Here is a 23,516-nt window from a genome sequence, read left to right as displayed (position 1 = left end):
TTTCTATATAGGCCTCACAGTATTGGGCAATTACACATTTGTGTGCAGATATCTCTTGTTGTAGCTTAACCGTGGGAGCGTTTAACACATCCCTGTGGGGCCCAATGGTTTCCTCATACATCATAGTTTAAAATATACAATTATCGGAGCATAATATTTCCCATCTCCGCACTAACGTATAACGCAGCCGGTGTACTAGAGCTTGCTCGGGCAGCTGCATTAACCACGAATCCACTTCTTACACGCTGACATTTCCCCACATTAATATTCATTTTGATGATGCCCTTTGCAGTCTCCACACTTTGTATAAGAGCATGGCCCCCAGAGGCTGCTGGGAGACTGCACCCGTACCTTATAGGTCTATAATACACAGTATAAATATAGTAAACCGCTCTGCTGGTAAAATAACATCTTCAAGATCAATTAACTAGTGCAAGCCCAGGTTTCAGGAACATAGATGGGCAAAGTGGAGAAGACCGTTAGTGAATGGGTCAATGTTGGACTTTGCCTTCCTAATTGCAGAACCCCCTGTTCTATGTCGGCAATTAGGTAGGTACTTAGTTGATGAAGTTATGAGTATTTCGCCGGTTGCTAGCCAGCTAATGATGGCGTACAGGCTCCCCCACCACCCAGGAAGGCTTTTGCAATATAGAAGCACAGCACTTTCCCTCCAGGCTCTGGAATAATAACACAACACTGCACTGGTTACATAAACTCTCATTAAACTGTGCAAGAAACCCTGGGCTGCTATATTGAGCTGCACGATGGTGAACGTAGCAATTCATTGAGGTAAAACACAGGGAGAAGGTGGAAGGGGGCTGCTTGAGTGGAATATATTTCCTAATTAAGTTGAAGTTTCGTTCTACCTGGAGTCACCGTCTCCCCCCCACCCAGGTTCCTGCCTGGAATCAGCAGTTCTCTCAAGCGTTTCATTTTGCTGGGGTGAGAGATTCGCTTTTAATGTTCATTTCTAAGTGACAATTTCCACTGCAGGAAGTTCATTAACAGGCTCATTAGTGCTATCTGATTCACTGCAAAAGCCACTCATTGGGAACTTGGGACAGCAGCTGGAAGCGGCTAATGCATATGTTAATAAGACTAATGTGCTGGCATTTGTAGCTTCTGGAGGAAGGACGGTGACATATCGGAGCCATCTCCAACCGCTCTTCCAGGGAGAGCGGGCCCAGAACATAAGTGACACCCTGGCACTAGAGTATTTATAGGCTGGCAATGTCTGATGCCCAGCACACGCTCCCAAACATCCTGTCTTATGAATAATTCAGCGAGAAGACGAGAGAAATAACCCATCGCTCGCACTTACCGCGTCTCTCCCCAATCTGTGCAGCTCTCATCAGCCAGTCACTGGTCATATGGCCATAAGGAGACAGCCTGCAGGCCCGGGTCTTCACACATATATATATATATATATATATATTTTAGTGTAATAAAAATTTAATTGATCCTCTGCACTCTCCACTACTATGGGGTCTATTTACTAAGCCTTGGATGGACAGAGAAATTACCAACCAATCAGCTTCTAACTGCCCTGTCACAGGCTGGTACTTTATCTACGGACACTTTATCTCCATCCAAGGCTTAATAAATAGACCCCTATATATCTGGAAACCATGGAAACTCTGCACTCACCGTATACACTAAATACTGGATCCCATAGAAAACAGGTATGGATCACCAGATCTACATTACAAAGGTCATTAGGTCGACCACTGATTGGTCCACAGGGTCAAAAGATCAACACCTAAAAATGTCGACATGCGAAAAGGTCGACGTTGCATTTTAAAAGATTTTTTGGTGTCGTTTTAGCAGTCAAAGCACGTGGAACCCCAGTGTACCACGTCCCCTTGCATGGCTCATTTCGCTCAAAATGCTTGGGCAAGGTTACTATTCCCAGTTGTAGTCCACGTGGATGGTAAAGTATGAAAAAGTTGATTCAAATGCTAAAACCCCAAAAAGCTATGTCAACCATTTGTATCTTTTAACCTTTTACATGTCGGCTATTAGTGGTTGACCTACTGTAATGACTGTTGACCTTTTCATGGTTGACCTAGAGCAGTGATGGCTAACCTTGACACTCCAGCTGTTGTTGAACTACACATCCCAGCATGCCCTGCATCAGTTTTAGCATGGCCAAATAGCAAAACTGATGCAGGGCATGCTGGGATGTGTAGTTCAACAACAGCTGGCGTGTCAAGGTTAGCCATCACTGACCTAGAGACTGGACACCATATAAAACCAACACTGTCCACAGACTCTGCTTCCACAGAATGCCTCCATGGCGCACTCATCCCAGCATTCTAGACCATCTTTCTTTGGTGCATGTTTATCACAATCTGCATTTTTCATGATTTAATATTTTCACTCAAATGTACAATGAGCTCTTGCCGTGAATCAGTCTCTGATAGAGATGGCTGGAATCAGACTGATAGTTTACACTATCGCACTGCTTCCTGGTGCAGCTCCCTCACAGCCGATGCACAACCATCGGATCCCTCTCTGTTAGAATTTGCGATGATGAAGCCATAATCTACTGTAGGCTAACGCCAAAATGTTTGTTCTCGGAGGATATCCCACAAATATTAAATGATAAATAGGCTCCGTTGGGTGGGATGTATCAAATTAGAAAATACTGTATGCTCCAAAAACTGAGGTTACCCGCAATAAACTTCTCTCTCAATATGTATTAAAAACAGTCTGCAGCAGATATCGGAGATATCCCCTGCCACACAGCAGCCAGATAGACATCTTTGGGGCCGCAGTGTGCCGGTATGCAGCAAGCTTTGGAAGGAGTAACTTTCCGTTGCATCTACAGTACTCATGGTGGTGCCTATAGAATCCTATGGGCTTCATACTTGAAAATCCCTGGAGAGGGATTCTCAAAGATCTCTCTCCATCCCCTTGGGGATTGAGCATGCACAGGTTGAAGGCAATAGGACTCCTGGGTAATAAACCTGGAAGTCTTCACATCGCAAAGAGCAGTTTATCAGAAGAGCTGTCCGGGCAGGTAAGTGTACCTGCACACCGGCAATCACAGATGCTCTCTGAGCAGCCGCCTGACTCAACTCCCGGCACTGTATAGATGCCGCGTGCGCATGGCATCTAACCAGGGATCACCCGCTGCTTTGCTGTGCTGAGCGGTGGTGATCAAAAGCTCCCCCCTCCCCTGCTCGTGGGACACTGCAGCCTGTGGGAAGAACAGCGGGAGAGAGCCTGAAGAGCGGGACTGTCCTACTGTAATCGGGACATTTAGAAGGTAATAGGTATGTGTATTGTAGGTTACAGAGGCATGGTCTGTGCAGTGATGAATAAGCACATATAAACCAGTTATTTCAGAAGAAAAACACTTTACTCTCTAGTGGCAGACGCAGGATTTCTAGAGGGGGGTTTCCAAATGCCAGGCCACAATCTCCCACTCTGCAGAACATTGGAGCAATTATGGGAGTCTGGGGGAGCGGCAGAAGAACCTAGTAATAACGACCCTGGACATTAATGTAAACATTGGTCTATTTATACATTGTATACTGTATGGAATACAATATTAATATTTAAAACTATAGATGGTCTACAGTATAGTCCTTTATCAAATATTTAAATAATATAAAATAAGATAAGTGGTCAGGAAAATGTAAACATACTATAATAAATAAATATCAAACGTAATAAAACCTGTACTGCACTTTCTAAGCACACATTCTTCCACCTGATGGTAAGGCTCCTGTCTTTTCTTCCTGGTAGCTGCTCTCTGGTCCAGTGCACTGACTAAGGACTCGGATCCACCTACCACAGAAAAACTTGGTAGAAAAAGCTGGTACCACTGGGGCATGTGCATCAGCTCTACTCTATCCCTTACACTGCATGATGTGGCGGCAGTTCTAGTAATTGTATTATATACCATTGCTATTGTTGCCATAATTTGAGCCACTTGCCAAGAGGAGAGGGGTTTCCAGGCAACCAGAACCCCCCCCCCCCCTGCTTTTGCCTATGCTCTCATTGAGTCCTGAAGTGAATGTTCCATAGTCTGCATGATAGAGCAATATTGTCATTTATGACGAGGCAAAGTGGCTGTGGTGTACTGCGCTCCTTCGCCTAGTAATGGGGTTGGTCCTTTCCTGGCCACTGTATGTGATAAAGTATGCCCCAGATTTATCCAGTCTTGGAGAGTGATGTATGTACGGTGATAAAGTGCCAACCAATCAGCTCATAACTGTCATTTTTCAAACACAACCTGTAACATGACAGTTGGGAGCTGATTGGCTGGTATTTTATTACCGTGCAATTTGTCACTCGCCAAGGCTTGATAAATCTGGGCTATTATCTACCGAGACAGGCCTCAGAATAGATGACTATATGTGGCCTATGAATAATATATAAACTGCTAACTAAATAAAATATGATAGTGGGATGTGGGGCGTAAAATAGTGTGAACGCCTTTTGATAAAAAGCAATACTTAAACGGAGGTGACAGCGGATGATAGATATTAAAAACACATAAAAATGAATGTCGCACGTAACAATAACAAGTTTTGTTTTGTTCAAAATATTTTAATACAATGACTTTGGTAAAAAGATCTCGTTGATGCGTCAAGGTTAGAGATCTCGATGAACAAAAGGTCTCCGTGCCCGTGGTAATGTTCTTAATGACTCCTACTTAGGGGGGCATGTACTAAGCAGTGATAAGTGGAGAAGTGAGCCAGTGGAGACATTTCCCATGGCAACCAATCAGCTGCTCCATACAATTGTATGTATGCAAATTCGAAATGTTACATCAATGCTGATTGGTTGCCATGGGCAACTTCTCCACTGGCTCACTTCTCTACTTTTATCACTGCTTAATACTTGTCCCCCCTAGTTACGGCGAGGGCTGTAGGCAGGTTCAGGTCTCTAAGAGAGCCTTTAAAATGCAATCGGTATAAAAGAGGCGGGAGTGTGGGTGGGTGCACCGCCTGCCGCAAGGTGTCTGTAGTGTTCCAGATCGACCTCTAGTTCATGCAGTTGATGGGGAGGGGGGTTCTAGCCTAGGTGGGTGCACCGCAATTCCTTACAGGCACTGTTCCCAATGAAAATGCTGGGGCAGTTGCTCTTGCAGGCATGCCACTAGTCTGCGCAAGCGCTTCCCACCAAGTACTAAGCCGCAGAGACGATAAAGTACCAGCCAATCAGCTCCCAACTGCCATATTAAAGGCTGTGTTTGAAAAATGAAAGGAGCTGATTGGTTGGTAGTTTATCTCCCTTCACTTTATCTCTCTACAAGGCTCAGTACATCTGCTCCCCCCCTGTCAGTAAGCCCCAGAACACAACCACATCCAGGAGTGGGCAGTCAGGTCAGCACAGCAAGAGTGCATGACGCGTCATAGGGGGCAGATCACAGGAGGCTGCACAGCAGGGGGCGTAACTACGATGACACGGTTTGATGCACATTGCGTCATCATCCAGCTAAGTAGAAGGTGGTGGCCAGCTGTGGGAGGCTTGCCCACTTTTCCAGGGGCCGGGTGCGCCACCTGATTTTCAGGAGCCTCCCGGCTGTTCCAGGAGAGTAGGTAAGTACAGTATTTGTGTTTGTAGGTCATTTATATAGAAGAAAATTGTCCTGCAGCTGGAAATGTGCTGGGCAGATAAGTGGGCACCCTCATATTGAAACACTGTAGGGCCCATTGGAGTATTTATAATGAGAGCAAGCGGGGTCCCCGCTCCGCACACCCTGCTCCCAGAGCATACCTACCTGGCAGGGGGGTAGCCAGAACTTTGCAGGCCTCATAGCAATATTTTGAAGGAGCCCCTGTTCCAGTACTTCTAGAGAGACCCTAGAGAGTGCCCTAGTTTATTTTAGTGCCCCTAGTTCATATTATGCCACACTATAGTGCCCCCACTTCATATTATGTAACATTACAATGCCTTCCAGTTCATATTATACCACATTACAATGAGAAGGTCCAGGGGCATAACTAGATACAGTATATTGTAGGCCCCAATGCAAAAGTTTGTTAGGGCCCCTATGTACTACCCAATGGTGAAAAATGTATATAACACATGTAACTGTGACAGGGAAGGTGGCCCCTCTCACCTCTGGGCCTCTTATCCATACCTCCCAACATTTCTGAATCGGTGCAGGACAAAGGCACGTGCGCCCGAAAATAGGCGTGACCTATGTGAAAGGGGCGTGACTTCACTGGAGTGCTGCTATTGCGAGCCACACCCCCCGTTTTGTCACTCTGTGAGCTGCTGGCATGCCCTCTCTCCCTCTGTCTCCCATGAATAGATGCTATGCGCACAGAGCCTCCCAATTGCCCCCCCACCATTGGACACTGCAGCCTGCGGGTGGGACAATGGGACAGTCCCCAAAAAAACGGGACTGTCATGCAAAAATCGCGACAGTTGGGAGGTATGCCTTAGCAGCTGCACTCCCTGCACCTATGGTAGCTATGCCTCTGTATATAACACATGTAACTGTGACAGGGAAGGTGGCCCCCCTCAGCTCTGGGCCCTATAGCACCTGCACTCCCTGCACCTCTATGGTAGCTACGCCCTGTATATAACACATGTAACTGTGACAGGGAAGGTGGCCCCTCTCAGCTCCTGGCCCCATAGCAGCTGCACTCACTGCACCTATGGTAGCTACACCCTGTATATAACACATGTAACTGTGACAGGGAAGGTGGCCCTCTCAGTTCTGGGCCCCATAGCAGCTGCACTCCCTGCACCTATGGTAGCTACACCCTGTATATAACACATGTAACTGTGACAGGGAAGGTGGCCCCTCTCAGCTCTGGGCCCATAGCAGCTGCACTCTCTGCACCTATGGTAGCTACACCCTGTATATAACACATGTAACTGTGACAGGGAAGGTGGCCCCTCTCAGCTCTGGGCCCCATAGCAGCTGCACTCCGTGTACATATGGTAGCTACGCCTTTGCTGGGTGTAGTATGGTTTGCCGGCGGCCGGGCTCCTGGCGACCAGCATACCGGCGCCGGGAGCCCGACCGCCGGCATACCGACACTGTGGCGAGCGCAAAAGGAGCCCCTACGCTCGCCACACTATTTTATTCTCCCTCCAGGGGGGTCGTGGACCCCCACGAGGGAGAATAGATGTCGGTATGCCGGGTGTCGGGATTCCGGCGCCGGTATACTGTGCGCCGGGATCCCGACATTCGGCATACTGAAGACCACCCCCTTTGCTACCTGGTAGGGCCCAGATTTTGCAATTCACAAATGATCCCTAATACAGAGATTGTATACCTGTGGTTTGGGTAATGCTGGGAAAGGGGATTTGCCGGTGTTTCTCCGGCGAAGGGCTTGTGTCAGGAAAAATGAAGTAACTGTCTATAAAACAGTTTTTTAGTGTGTTCTCATCCCTCTCTCTTTAGACTGTGGAGAAGTAATTATATTTCTTTCTCCTCTACAAGGCTCTTCCGAGTGTTCATTCCAACAGCATTCAATGTAAACACTCCTCTGCCTCTCACTGCAGTCATTAATCTAGCGCGCGCTCTCATTTTCCTCTCTCAGAGCCGACTGCGCCTTCAAAGAAATGATCTGCATGGAGAGTGCGGCGCGCAGTTTATCACTTGATTTATCAGTTTGTATCCAGGTGGGAAATAAATGTAAACACAGATAGTAAATCACTTAATCCTTGAGATGAATCTTGAAATGCAGACGTGGAGGACAAGTTTTGAATACAGTAAATTCTGAGGTTGCGGCGTCGCTCTGACTGCTTCATACAAATCTGCCTTTCAGGAAACACTGTCAGACGCTGATGGCGGAAGAAAAGCCTGTAAGATGCGCTGACATTCTGCGTATACAATGTCTATCAATCTCTCATTGATCTCCTTCTCTGTTCTTGTGACCGCTCGGCTGGGACGTGACGCTAGTTAAACGGAGCCGCTCCGAGCTTGTCGGCTGCGACTGGTGGCAAAGAAAACATGCTTAGAGAATAATCCGGTTCACACAATGTAATGCAAACATGAATGTGCATCAGGGCCCGGACTGCCTGTACTACATAAATATAAACCGGGGGTCGCACGTTTTACCAGGCCTGCAGGTTTTGGACTGGGAAATGCCATGAAAGGTACAGGATAAGAATGCGACGGAACATGCTGGGAGATGTAGTTCAACAAAAGCTGGTGAACCAGGAATTTCTCATTCTTATTTTAGCAGTGTCCACCCCTGGGTTTTCTGCCATTGAGCGCCACTTCTCAGGAAAACTGCGTACTAGGCCTAGTGTGCTGGTAGCAGCTGCAGCAACGTATTATGAGAGGACGAGGCCCGTCTGACTGGGCCCCCCTCTTCTCCAGCTGTGCTGCAGTCTACTGCCGCTGCATACGCCGGTCTCTTGGGGAAATGGCGCTGTGGCCGCTTTCCTGGTAATTTCCTTGCCCATATGTTCATTATTGCACCAGACAGGCAGGCAGCCCAAAGCAATCAATCAGATCCTAGCTATCAATGATCTTTTACAGTGTATAAAATGATAGATATAGTACAATCTGGTTGCTATGGGTAACTAAAGTTCCTCTTGTATGTTTTAGCAGATTTTCAATAATAGTCACTGGGGTTACAGCTAGGGATTGCTATCGACCATCGATGTTTCCAAATCATCAATGGTTTATGGTCGAGGTGGAATACTTTTCCATCAGTGGGGGATAACCAGATGGTTTACTGCCACCAATGGTATAGGATCACCCGATGGATCATTTTTTTATATTTCTCTATCGTCCTAAGTGGATGCTGGGGTTCCTGAAAGGACCATGGGGAATAGCGGCTCCGCAGGAGACAGGGCACAAAAGTAAAGCTTTTACAGGTCAGGTGGTGTGTACTGGCTCCTCCCCCTATGACCCTCCTCCAGACTCCAGTTAGATTTTGTGCCCGGCCGAGAAGGGTGCAATTCTAGGTGGCTCTCATAAAGAGCTGCTTAGAGAGTTTAGCTTAGGTTTTTTATTTTACAGTGATTCCTGCTGGCAACAGGATCACTGCAACGAGGGACAGAGGGGAGAAGAAGTGAACTCACCTGCGTGCAGGATGGATTGGCTTCTTGGCTACTGGACATGAAGCTCCAGAGGGACGATCACAGGTACAGCCTGGATGGTCACCGGAGCCACGCCGCCGGCCCCCTCACAGATGCTGAAGCAAGAAGAGGTCCAGAATCGGCGGCTGAAGACTCCTGCAGTCTTCTTAAGGTAGCGCACAGCACTGCAGCTGTGCGCCATTTTCCTCTCAGCACACTTCACACGGCAGTCACTGAGGGTGCAGGGCGCTGGGGGGGGGGCGCCCTGGGAGGCAAATGAAAACCTTTAAAAAGGCTAAAAATACCTCACATATAGCCCCAGAGGCTATATGGAGATATTTACCCCTGCCTAAATGTACTAAATAGCGGGAGACGAGCCCGCCGGAAAAGGGGCGGGGCCTATCTCCTCAGCACACGGCGCCATTTTCTGTCACAGCTCCGCTGGTCAGGAAGGCTCCCAGGTCTCTCCCCTGCACTGCACTACAGAAACAGGGTATAACAGAGAGGGGGGGCAAAATAAATGGCAATATATAAATATAAAAAAGATGCTATAAGGGAGCACTTAATCATAAGGCTATCCCTGTCATATATAGCGCTTTTTGGTGTGTGCTGGCAGACTCTCCCTCTGTCTCCCCAAAGGGCTAGTGGGTCCTGTCTTCGTATAGAGCATTCCCTGTGTGTCTGCTGTGTGTCGGTACGTGTGTGTCGACATGTATGAGGACGTTATTGGTGTGGAGGCGGAGCAATTGCCAAATATGAGGATGTCACCTTCTAGGGGGTCGACACCAGAATGGATGCCTTTATTTGTGGAATTACGGGATAGCGTCAACTCGCTTAAGCAGTCGTTTGCCGACATGAGGCGGCCGGACACTCAATTAGTGCCTGTCCAGGCGCCTCAAACACCGTCAGGGGCTGTAAAACGCCCCTTGCCTCAGTCGGTCGACACAGACCCAGACACAGGCACTGATTCCGGTGGTGAAGGTGACGAATCAACCGTATTTTCCAGTAGGGCCACACGTTATATGATTTTGGCAATAAAGGAGATGTTACATTTAGCTGATACTACAGGTACCACTAAACAGGGTATTATGTGGGGTGTGAAAAAACTACCAGTAGTTTTTACCGAATCAGAAGAATTAAATGACGTGTGTGATGAAGCGTGGGGTGCCCCGATAAAAAACTGCTAATTTCAAAGAAGTTATTGGCTTTATACCCTTTCCCGCCAGAGGTTAGGGAGCGCTGGGAAACACCTCCTAGGGTGGACAAAGCGCTAACACGCTCATCAAAACAAGTGGCGTTACCCTCTCCTGAGACGGCCGCACTTAAAGATCCATCAGATAGGAGGATGGAAAATATCCAAAAAGGTATATACACACATGCAGGTGTTATACTACGACCAGCTATTGCGACTGCCTGGATATGCAGTGCTGGGGTAGTTTGGTCAGAGTCCCTGATCGAAAATATTGATACCCTGGACAGGGACAATATTTTACTGTCGTTAGAACAAATAAAGGATGCATTTCTTTATATGCGTGATGCACAGAGAGATATCTGCACACTGGCATCACGGGTAAGTGCTATGTCCATTTCGGCCAGAAGAGCTTTATGGACACGACAGTGGACAGGCGATGCGTAGAGGAGTTATTTGGGGTCGGTCTATCGGATTTGGTGGCCACGGCTACGGCCGGGAAATCCACCTTTCTACCTCAAGTCACTCCCCAACTGAAAAAGGCACCGACCTTTCAACGCAGCCCTTTCGTTCCTTTAAAAATAAGAGAGCAAAGGGCTATTCATATCTGCCACGAGGCAGAGGACGAGGGAAGAGACAGCAACAGGCAGCTCCTTCCCAGGAACAGAAGCCCTCCCCGGCTTCTACAAAAGCCTCAGCATGACGCTGGGGCTTCGCAAGCGGACTCGGGGGCGGTAGGCGGTCGTCTCAAGAATTACAGCGCGCAGTGGGCTCACTCGCAGGTAAATCCCTGGATCCTGCAGATAATATCTCAGGGGTACAGGTTGAAATTAGAGACAGAGCCACCTCGCCGTTTCCTGAAGTCTGCTTTACCAACGTCCCCCTCAGAAAGGGAGACGGTTTTGGAAGCCATTCACAAGCTGTATTCTCAGCAGGTGATAGTCAAGGTACCTCTTCTACAACAAGGGAAGGGGTATTATTCCACTCTTTTTGTGGTACCGAAGCCGGATGGCTCGGTAAGGCCTATTCTAAATCTGAAGTCCTTGAACCTGTACATAAAGAAGTCCAAGTTCAAGATGGAGTCACTCAGAGCAGTGATAGCGAACCTGGAAGAAGGGGACTTTATGGTATCCTTGGACATCAAGGATGCGTATCTCCACGTTCCAATTACCCCTCACACCAGGGGTACCTCAGGTTCGTTGTACAAAACTGTCACTATCAGTTTCAGACGCTGCCGTTTGGTTTGTCCACGGCACCTCGGGTCTTTACAAAGGTAATGGCCGAGATAATATTTCTTCTTCGAAGAAAAGGCGTATTAATTATCCCATACTTGGACGATCTCCTAATAAGGGCAAGGTCCAGAGAACAGCTAGAGATGGGTTTAGCATCAAGAGGTGCTAAAGCAGCACGGATGGATTCTGAATATTCCAAAATCCCAATTAATGCCGACAACTCGTCTGCTGTTCCTGGGGATGATTCTGGACACAGTTCAGAAAAAGGTTTTTCTTCCCGAAGAAAAAGCCAAGGAGTTATCTGACCTGGTCAGGAACCTCCTAAAACCAGGAAAGGTGTCTGTACATCAATGCACAAGAGTCCTGGGAAAAAATGGTAGCTTCTTACGAAGCAATCCCTTTCGGCAGATTCCATGCAAAGGGATCTGTTGGACAAATGGTCAGGGTCGCATCTTCAGATGCACCTGCGGATAACCCTGTCGCCGAGGACAAGGGTATCCCTTCTGTGGTGGTTGCAGGAGGCTCATCTATTGGAGGGCCGCAGATTCGGCATGCAGGATTGGATCCTGGTGACCACGGAGGCCAGCCTGAGAGGCTGGGGAGCAGTCACACAGGGAAGAAATTTCCAGGGAGTGTGGTCGAGCCTGAAAAAGTCTCTTCACATAAGCATTCTGGAACTAAGAGCAATCTACAATGCTCTAAGCCAGGCGGAACCTCTGCTTCAAGGAAGACCGGTGTTGATCCAGTCGGACAACATCACGGCAGTCGCCCATGTAAACAGACAGGGCGGCACAAGAAGCAGGAGGGCAATGGCAGAAGCTGCCAGGATCCTTCGCTGGGCGGAGAATCACGTGATAGCACTGTCAGCAGTATTCATCCCGGGCGTGGACAACTGGGAAGCAGACTTCCTCAGCAGACACGACCTTCACCCGGGAGAGTGGGGACTTCATCCAGAAGTTTTCCACATGCTATTAAACCGTTGGGTAAAACCAATGGTGGACATGATGGCGTCTCGCCTCAACAAAACACTGGACAGGTATTGCGCCAGGTCAAGAGATCCGCAGGCAATAGCTGTGGACGCGCTGGTAACACCTTGGGTGTACCAGTCGGTATATGTGTTTCCTCCTCTGCCTCTCATACCAAAGGTATTGAGGATTATACGGCAAAGAGGAGTAAGACTAGTGGCTCCGGATTGGCCAAGAAGGACTTGGTACCCGGAACTTCAAGAGATGGTCACGGACGATCCGTGGCCTCTACTTCTGAGAAGGGACCTGCTTCAGCAGGGTACTTGTCTTTTTCAAGAATTACCGCGGCTGCGTTTGACGGCATGGCGTTTGAATGCCAGATCCTAAAAGGAAAAGGCATTCCAGAAGAAGTCATTCCTACCTTGATAAAGGCAAGGAAGGAAGTCACCGCGAAGCATTATCGCCGTATTTGGCGAAAATGTGTTGCGTGGTGCGAGCAGCGGAGTGCTCCGATGGAGGAATTTCAACTGGGTCGTTTTCCTACATTTCCTGCAATCAGGATTGTCTATGGGTCTCAAATTGGGATCTATTAAGGTTCAAATTTCGGCCCTATCAATATTCTTCCAAAAAGAATTGGCCTCAGTCCCTGAGGTCCAGATTTTTATCAAAGGAGTACTGCATATACAGCCTCCTGTGGTGCCTAAGGTGGCACCGTGGGATCTAAATGTAGTTTTAGATTTCCTCAAATCCAATTGGTTTGAACCACTAAAGAATGTGGATTTGAAATATCTCACATGGAAAGTGACTATGTTACTGGCCCTGGCTTCGGCCGGGAGAGTATCTGAACTGGCGGCTTTGTTTTATAAAAGCCCTTATTTAATTTTCCATTCGACATAGGGCAGAGCTGCGGACGCGTCCGCATTTTCTCCCTAAGGTGGTATCAGCGTTTCACCTGAACCAGCCTATTGTAGTGCCTGCGGCTACAGACGACTTGAAGGACTCCAAGTTGTTGGACGTTGTCAGAGCCTTAAAAATATACATTTAAAGGACGGCTGGAGTCAGAAAATCTGACTCGCTGTTTATACTGTATGCACCCAACAAGTTGGGTGCACCTGCTTCTAAGCAGTCGATTGCTCGTTGGATTTGTAACAAAATTCAACTTGTACATTCTGTGGCAGGCCTGCCACAGCCTAAATCTGTTAAGGCCCATTCCGCAAGGAAGGTGGGCTCATCTTGGGCGGCTGCCCGAGGGGTCTCGGCATTACAACTCTGCCGAGCAGCTACGTGGTCAGGGGAGAACACGTTTGTAAATTTTTACAAATTTGATACCCTGGCAAAGGAGGACCTGGAGTTCTCTCATTCGGTGCTGCAGAGTCATCCGCACTCTCCCGCCCGTTTGGGAGCTTTGGTATAATCCCCATGGTCCTTTCAGGAACCCCAGCATCCACTTAGGACGATAGAGAAAATAAGAATTTACTTACCGATAATTCTATTTCTCGGAGTCCGTAGTGGATGCTGGGCGCCCATCCCAAGTGCGGATTATCTGCAATACTTGTACATAGTTATTGTTAACTAATTCGGGTTATTGTTTAGGAAGCCATCTTTCAGAGGCTCCTCTGTTATCATACTGTTAACTGGGTTTAGATCACAAGTTGTACGGTGTGATTGGTGTGGCTGGTATGAGTCTTACCCGGGATTCAAAATCCTCCCTTATTGTGTACGCTCGTCCGGGCACAGTACCTAACTGGAGTCTGGAGGAGGGTCATAGGGGGAGGAGCCAGTACACACCACCTGACCTGTAAAAGCTTTACTTTTGTGCCCTGTCTCCTGCGGAGCCGCTATTCCCCATGGTCCTTTCAGGAACCCCAGCATCCACTACGGACTCCGAGAAATAGAATTATCGGTAAGTAAATTCTTATTTTTTTTTACAAAAGGCCAGGACACGGAGTATAGCTCTGCCCCCTGACACCCACAAAGTCCCGCCCGCAGGTTCTGATTGTCCCATGGGTCAGTCAGTGAAAATACAGGGATGATCATCGGTTTGTGAAATCATCGATGGTCCTCTATTGCATAGTATGCAACCATCGATGGACACTTGCCATATCGCCATCGATGGTAGCACACAGATGGCCATCCCTAGTAACAGCACAGATCAGGGATAGTGGAGAATACAACAATGGAAAAAGCGCAGGACCTAATCCCAGTCTATGAGGGGCGCTAAGTGGTAATACTGTTTCTCCACTACAGATAAAATGAAGGCTGCCTTTATCAATATTCTCCAATTTGTGAACAGGAAGCCTGCGTGACGTCTCATTCTAAATCCACCCATTCATGTATTCATTTCAATTTTCCAAACCTTTAGCCCATAACTGCGGGAAGCTGTCGGGAGACTTCAGTGCATTTATTCACCACATACTGTTCAGCAGAGTAATGGTAATTCGGTTTGGCTGAGCAGTGACAGTAGACAGCAGGGTTCCCAGAGAGCTTTATGTACAGGCCTCAACATACAGTAACACTAAATAGCATGACGGTGCTCCCTGCCGCATTCTCTCTAACAAGCCCTCATGGCCGACACAATGTCTGCGCTCTAGTGTGTGGAAAATGCCATCAGGACACTGCAATAAGGAATTAGTGAGGCCATCACTCACACATACATAGGAAGAACAACCCTAATGTAATAAACACTTGGAATAAAAGAAATCTGAATGCAATGTTTTATTATATTTTATTTATATTGCATGTATACTCGGCAGCGCTTTATATTTGGGAGCAGCGCAGTCATCAAGTGAGACAGGATATTAACAAACAAAAAGTGCGCAGCTCACCGGTGCCGCACCTAATGAATAATGGTGTACACCTGAGCATCACTCGTATTTAACGAGGAGGTAACACAGCAGATAACGGAGATATATGGTCCGTTCTCCATTTTAGAATAGCAAACGCCATGTTAGATTTTTGGACGATTATTCTGTAGGAAGTGTTGGGCCACATCCTCAGTACTTAAAGGATCCCTCTTTGGTAATTACCCCAAACCATGCTAGGTGGTGACTTTGTATTGTAATATCCCCCTGGGGGGATATTCATGGCATTTTATTGAAAGACAGGACTATACTGAATGCCCCCCCCCCCCCCCCCCCCCGTACAAAACTACGCCTTTTACAGCCAGGGGAGGGGCCAGGTTGACATGATTCATGTCGAAACGCGTCATCCAACCTCCCACTTCAGTCGGGGAGACATTGGAAAAAATGTCTGTAAGGAGTCTGGGAGAGCCCCCACCAAATTCGGCACACTCAGGAGGGCCTGAATCTAGAGGCAAAGTTATTGCAGTCACTTTTCAGACTTTGCAACGGACGGGTTCCTAATCGCAAGAGAATATTGATTGCCCCAATACATCATTTCTTGCAAACCTAATATTCAGCAATAAGAAAAAAAAAAAACAAGTGCTAAAGGAGGTGATTAATAAATGGACCCCTAAGAGACAGAGATTCAGAAAAGTGACTGCAAGTCTCGTAGCGAGAGAGGCACTCTAAAAAATATTTCATTCATACGTTTTTGTTCAGATTAACTAACCTTAGCCCAGGGAACGCCTACAAATCGGTCTGTGGCATTACTGCGTGGGTGGAGTCTCAGGCTCCCCTGTATTCCTCTAGATGAAGGGTTAATGGTCTTCGTCAGTATAACAATATACTGTAGGGTAATGTGGTGATATGCCTCGCAGAACTGTTTACATACCGAGATCAATAGTCACAGCTGTGGCCAAAGTACAGAGATGTAAATGTAATTAGACATTTTTCTGTTCCGACAAAGAATTCCCAGTCAGCATCAACTGTCACTACCAGCTCTGGCACGTGCCCCCTCGTTGGATCATGTATCCACATCAAGGCCAAGAAAAACATACTTCAGGATTAATACTTATTGGGCCATATTTATTATCAGGTCTAGACCTAATATTATTACTTCTTAAAGATATTAAAGATTGCCTGGTCGCTAATGCAATCCCACTCAGAGCCTGCACACGGGCCCCTCTGCTCTTAATTAGCCCCTACTCTAACACCTCTCCTATGCACTTCATTTTGATTCAGCATGCTATAGAAAGTCTCAAATACACCACGGGTCTGTCACTTTCAAAACCCTTTAAATGTGCCCTATGGAACGCATGCTGTGTCTGTAACAAACTAACCTCCATCCATGGCCTCTTTCTCTAAACAACCTGAACCTTATGGCAGTAACAGAAACGTGGCGCACACAATCAAACACTGCCTCACCTGCAGCCCTTTCACGGGAGGTCTCCAATTCACCCACATCTACAAGCCTGGAAGTAGATATGGTGTTGGGATTGGACTGCTTCAGCCATGTTGCACAAACACGGTTCTATCAAATGTTCCATGGGTCCCATGTTTTGAAATGTATCTGTCATGAGTTTCACCCCCTCCTCTAGGCATGTTCCCCTGGTCACACCATCCGTTCCATAAACATTTTTTTATGCCTGGCCAGTTCATTTCTTAGCTTTTGACATTGCCGACACCAAATTGCTGTTCCTCCTCCTCCCTCTGCCTGTCAATGTGGAATATCTCTTCCACTAATTGAGGGTCTATATCATGATCTTGTTTTCGCCAGACCTTCTGTGAGTTTATGGTTTCTCCTATACTTTACCAAACTCTCAGGGGAAGATTAAGAGGGGGATGCTAATTCAGGGGCGGAGAGGTGGGATGTTCCAGAAAATGGGGTTGTTGATCCCAATTCCTGAGTGAGTCAAAGCCAGTGGCTGCACCCTTGGACACAGTTTAACGGACCCGGCCGTGTAGTTTTGCTGGACATACGGAGTATCCCTCAGATTCAAATCGGCAATTCGCTCCCAAACCCTAGAAAATGAACATGAACTTTCAGACAAGTTGTTGAAACAACAGTTTTTGTCTGTTTCCGGGGGTTTGGGAGTAAATTCCAACCAGCCAACTAGTTGGATGACAGCTGGTCTAGTATATGGCTTCCAGCTTAATCTGAGAATTAGTATAAAAATGATGTATGCTTTAATATACACAATGTATCCATCATACAGTAGAATGAGAGCAAGCATTGTTTTTCCTTTCTCTTGCATAGGAGTTATGTTATAGAACCTATATTAAAAAATAAAATTTGTATGGAATCAAATAGATGTATTATAGACATATAGTAGTCTCTTTTAAAAGCATTGGATGTGGAAACCCTGCGCGTTTCACCCTGTGAGGCTTCATCAGGCTTGGTGTTCCTTTGTAACATATAGCAGTGATTGTATTCTGTTAATTGAATCTATGTAATTGGCTAATTATTCTCAGTTCATAATTAGTTTTTTTCCTTCCCTATTTTGAATTGCAATATAGACATCTAATTCTTCTAAGCAATTTTGTGTTTTATAATAGTATATTTCACAGGGGTTGATACTAACAAGACAGAATAAAACATTGTCCTGTACAGTAGGAGTCCGTAGCAGTCGCCTAGCGGCATAATTACAATACATTCTGATTTCACAATCGTAAGCAGAGCAATGTATGGGACTTTTCTTCCTATTAGAATATATAATGTTTGTAGAAAACCTATATCCAGGCATACATAACTACAACACACAGCATAGATAAACAGAACTGAGTTCATTCGGGCGTCTAGTGCTGGCTTCCTTTGTATGGATTTGTCAGGATTTATTTATATATAAATTGGGTGCGATAGGAGATGAGTTTGTATATATGCAAAGGATATAAAATCACTAAGCACACTTTATTGGGGGTCATTACGAGTTGAACGCTCGCTAGCTAGTTTTAGCAGCCGTGTAAACGCTATGCTGCCGCCCACTGGGAGTGTATTTTAGCTTAGCAGAAGTGTGAACGGTTGTACAGGTTGAGTATCCCATATCCAAATATTCCGAAATACGGAATTTTGGGAGTGAGACTGAGATAGTGAAACCTTTGTTTTCTGATGGCTCAATGTACACAAACTTTGTTTAATACACAAATTTATTAAAAATATTGTATTAAATGACCTTCAGGCTGTGTGTATAAGCTGTATATGAAACATAAATGAATTGTGTGAATGTACACACACTTTGTTTAATGCACTAAGTTATAAAAAATATTGGCTAAAATTACCTTTAGGCTGTGTGTATAAGGTGTATATGAAACATAAATGCATTCTGTGCTTAGATTTAGGTCCCATCACCATGATATCTCATTATGGTATGCAATTATTCCAAAATACGGAAAAAACCGATATCCAAAATACCTCTGGTCCCAAGCATTTTGGATAAGGGATACTCAACCCGTATCGCAGAGCGGCTACAACATTTTTTTGTGTAGTTTCAGAGTAGCTCAAAACCTACTCAGCGATTGCGATCACTTCAGACTATTCAGTTCCGGATTTGACGTCACAAACCCGCCCAGCCATGCCTGCGTTTTCCCTGGCACGCCTGCGTTTTTCCTAACACTCCCTGAAAACAGTCAGTTGCCACCCAGAAACGCCCACTTCATGTCAATCACTCTGCGGCAAGCAGTGCGACTGAAATGCATCTCTAGACCCTGTGCAAAACTGCATTGTTCATTGTGCCTGTACGTCGCGCGTGTGCATTGCGCCGCATGCGCATAACTGCCGATTTTTAGCCTGATCGCTGCGCTGCAAATAAATTCAGCTAGCGATCAACTCGGAATGAATGAATGTGTTCGAAATAAGTGTATCAATATATCCATTAGAAATTTTAGATACGAATGTTTGGTATGGAGTACATTTTTTTTTTTTTTTTTTTAATTGATCTAGTTAAAATCAGAATATTTTAGAAGCAGGAATAAAAATGCTGAGAGGAGTGTGTTACTGTGCAGACTCCAGTCTTCCTGTTCTCCAGGGAGGCTTGACGCAATGTACACAATATGGCGCACACACTGTGACGGGTGACGCAATGTACACAGTATGGCGCACACAGTGTGACGGGTGACGCAATGTACACAGTATGGCGCACACAGTGTGACGGGTGACGCAATGTACACAGTATGGCGCACACAGTGTGATGGGTGACGCAATGTACACAGTATGGCGCACACAGTGTGACGGGGGACGCAATGTACACAGTATGGAGCACACAGGGTGACGCAATGTACACAGTATGGCGCACACAGTGTGACGGGTGACGCAATGTACACAGTATGGCGCACACAGTGTGACGGGTGACGCAATGTACACAGTATGGCGCACACAGTGTGATGGGTGACGCAATGTACACAGTATGGCGCACACAGTGTGACGGGGGACGCAATGTACACAGTATGGAGCACACAGGGTGACGCAATGTACACAGTATGGCGCACACAGTGTGACGGGTGACGCAATGTACACAGTATGGCGCACACAGTGTGACGGGTGATGCAGTGTACACAGTATGGCGCACACAGGGTGTGACGGGTGACACTGTACACAGTATGGCGCACACAGGGAGTGACGGGTGACACTGTACACAGTATGGCGCACACAGTGTGACGGGTGACGCAATGTACACAGTATGGCGCACACAGTGTGACGGGTAATGCAATGTACACAGTATGGCGCACACAAGTTGTGACGGGTGACGCAATGTACACAGTATGACGCACACAGTGTGATGGGTGATGCAATGTACACAGCATGGTGCACACAGGGTGTGAAAGGTGACGCAATGTACACAGTATGGCGCACACAGGGTGTGACGGGTGACACTGTACACAGTATGGCGCACACAGGGTGTGAGGGGTGATGCAATGTACACAGTATGGCGCACACAGGGTGTGAGGGGTGATGCAATGTACACAGTATGGCGCACACAGGGTGTGACGGGTGACACTGTACACAGTATGGCGCACACAGGGAGTGACGGGTGACACTGTACACAGTATGGCGCACACAGTGTGACGGGTGACGCAATGTACACAGTATGGCGCACACAGTGTGACGGGTAATGCAATGTACACAGTATGGCGCACACAAGTTGTGACGGGTGACGCAATGTACACAGTATGACGCACACAGTGTGATGGGTGATGCAATGTACACAGCATGGTGCACACAGGGTGTGAAAGGTGATGCAATGTACACAGTATGGCGCACACAGGGTGTGACGGGTGACACTGTACACAGTATGGCGCACACAGGGTGTGAGGGGTGATGCAATGTACACAGTATGGCGCACACAGTGTGACCGGTGACGCAATGTACACAGTATGGCGCACACAGTGTGACGGGTGATGCAGTGTACACAGTATGGCGCACACAGGGTGTGACGGGTGACACTGTACACAGTATGGCGCACACAGGGAGTGATGGGTGACACTGTACACAGTATGACGCACACAGTGTGACGGGTGACACAGTACACAGTATGGCGCACACAGTGTGACGGGTGATGCAATGTACACAGTATGGCGCACACAGGGAGTGACGGGTGACACTGTACACAGTATGGCGCACACAGGGTGTGACAGGTGACACTGTACACAGTATGGCGCACACAGGGTGTGACGGGTGACACTGTACACAGTATGGCGCACACAGGGTGTGACAGGTGACACTGTACACAGTATGGCGCACACAGGGGGTGACGGGTGACACTGTACACAGTATGGTGCACACAGGGGGTGACGGGTGACACTGTACACAGTATGGCGCACACAGGGTGTGACAGGTGACACTGTACACAGTATGGCGCACACAGGGTGTGACAGGTGACACTGTACACAGTATGGCGCACACAGGGAGTGACTGGTGACACTGTACACAGTATGGCGCACACAGGGTGTGACAGGTGACACTGTACACAGTATGGCGCACACAGGGGGTGACGGGTGACACTGTACACAGTATGGTGCACACAGGGGGTGACGGGTGACACTGTACACAGTATGGCGCACACAGGGGGTGACGGGTGACACTGTACACAGTATGGCGCACACAGGGTGTGACGGGTGACACTGTACACAGTCTGGCGCACTAGTAGTTACTGGCCACACAACAAGCAGTGATTTTCTTCTTTTCATTGCTCTGTATAACGGTGTTATGTCTGAGTAAATCTATTGATTCTCTGGGAATAGTCTGACATCGCCGAGCTCAGCACTTTATAGTATAAGCAGAGAACAAGATCTATAAAGAATTTCACGGTTTCTTGTTTGACTTAAAACTCTGTGATGCAGATAAAAGTCATCAGGGTTCTAATGCAGGAGACGGAGCATCCCCTATTGTGTACTGTCCCACTCCCAAATTCTCCTGTATATTCCCTCCCGTCACACACACGGTGTAATATGTACCTGTGTGTGCGTACCGGTATATATAATGTATGTATCTATGTGTGTGATATATATGTATATATAGTGTGTGTATAATGTACCCAGTCTCCAGATGACGCTTATCCCTTCACAATTTGCCTCTGTCTGGATCCTCATCAATCACAGATTTATAAACTTTTTTCTATTTGTCAAAGGTGTCGCCCTTCCAGGGGGTGACACCAAAATGCTGGTTCCTCCACAGTCCCCAGGAGCTGGGTGCTGCAATGGGTTGCAGTTAAAATGCCGGCTGTCAGGATCCCGGCGTTCAGGATACCGACGCCAAAATCCCTACAACCGACAATCCAGACAGCAGGAATCCCAGCACACCAGGGCTATGCCCACTCGTCGGTGTCCACAACCCCCATAGAGTGGGAATAGATCCTGTGGCAAGTTCAGCAAGCCCCCGAGCCCGGAAGGGGACTCTTAGCGTTCGCCTCGCTGCCGGTACTCTAGTGGACAGGATGCCGCCTTTGGGACACTGACAGCCGGCTTCCCATCCGTCAGTAACTCGTATGTAATCCGCTGCAATATGACATTCTCCTGCTGCTCCCGGAGGCTGTCACTGAGAAGGAGCCGGTAGCCCGGCAGCTTCGGGGACGCTGGCTAGTCCCCCCAGAATAATGTAGATGGGGGACTTCCTGTGAGACCACACCCCCTTTCCCACAAGGCCACTCCTTCTTTTCGGGTGTGCTTAGGGTGTAAATTGGCTGCACGGACTCCGGTGCCGCCACTGCTTTCTGGATTTTGGTGGGGTGAGTTTTTAGCCGGTAGAGTTGGAATGGGAGGTGACGTGAGAGGAGATATATGGGGCGGATGCTGTTTAGTCTTTCTCTTTGTTCCTGCGAGAAGTCTTTTCCCACCCACCCATCCCGCTGTTTTCCTAGAGTTGTTTCCAAGGCTTGGGTTGCGTTGTTAGAATAGCATCATCCTCAGCGGGTGCATGGGATGGAGGAGGTCACTGCAAAGTATTTGGCGCCATTCTTTATAGCCATGTAATTTTCCGTTTCAAAATTCCAGTTTATTCTCCAATAAACTGTGACAAATGTAATTGCTGAACAGACGTCTTGGTGTCTTTATTTCTTGTTGTTCTTAGTATTTAGTTATTTTTTTTTTATAAAGTTTATGGCAGATTGGCAAGATACATGTTCTCCGCCGATTCTCTATCTAGACTTGTGCTGTACGGCGCTGCGCAACCCTTGTGGTGCCATGCAAACACAAAAAATAACTTCAACATTTTATATGAGATTCTTAATGGTGTCATTAATTACCGAGGCTGATATTCTACTGCCCGCAATACACCGGGTAATCAGCCCATAAAAAGTAATCACCGATGACAACAGTCCGTCTGCTTGTAATAATGCTAGAGATAAAATTTACTTTCAAGTCACATAATCCCGTAACACATGGAGTAACTCTCTGCCTATAGCGAACGGATCATTTATACTGCAAATATGGTGTATGCCAGTAAATCCTTTCAAATGATACGTATAATTTATAATCATTATTATCATTTCTTACATTTCCACGTGTTAGGAGTGTCGCCTCCTTCTCTGATCTCTTGCTGGAGGAATTACATTGTTGTAGTTTGAGACGATCACAGAATATTGGGCACTTAAAGCAAAGACCGGTATATGTCTGGCATAACTATGTATCTGTGTGAGGCCAGAGCTGTAACTAGATGTGTGCCAGTGGTGCCTGGCACATAGCACACTGTGTACTGCCCGCAACACCCGTAGTTCCTTATTGCAATGTGTGTCCGTGGTAGTTCCAGTGTTAAAATGCAGCCGCAGGCAGTAATGCCTGCCCCTACCCCAAC

General features: G+C 47.1%; 1 protein-coding gene across 1 annotated transcript in view; it reads left to right on the top strand.

Moving 5' to 3' along the window:
* Nucleotides 1-23,516, top strand: part of GPR39 (G protein-coupled receptor 39) — a 168,101-nt gene that overhangs the window by 75,176 nt on the left and 69,409 nt on the right. The window lies entirely within an intron of this gene.

The sequence above is a fragment of the Pseudophryne corroboree genome, chromosome 7, assembly GCF_028390025.1.
Source record: "Pseudophryne corroboree isolate aPseCor3 chromosome 7, aPseCor3.hap2, whole genome shotgun sequence".
Classification (NCBI taxonomy): Eukaryota; Metazoa; Chordata; class Amphibia; order Anura; family Myobatrachidae; genus Pseudophryne; species Pseudophryne corroboree.
Note: the sequence above shows the minus strand (reverse complement) of the source record. Positions and strands in the feature narration are given on the sequence as shown.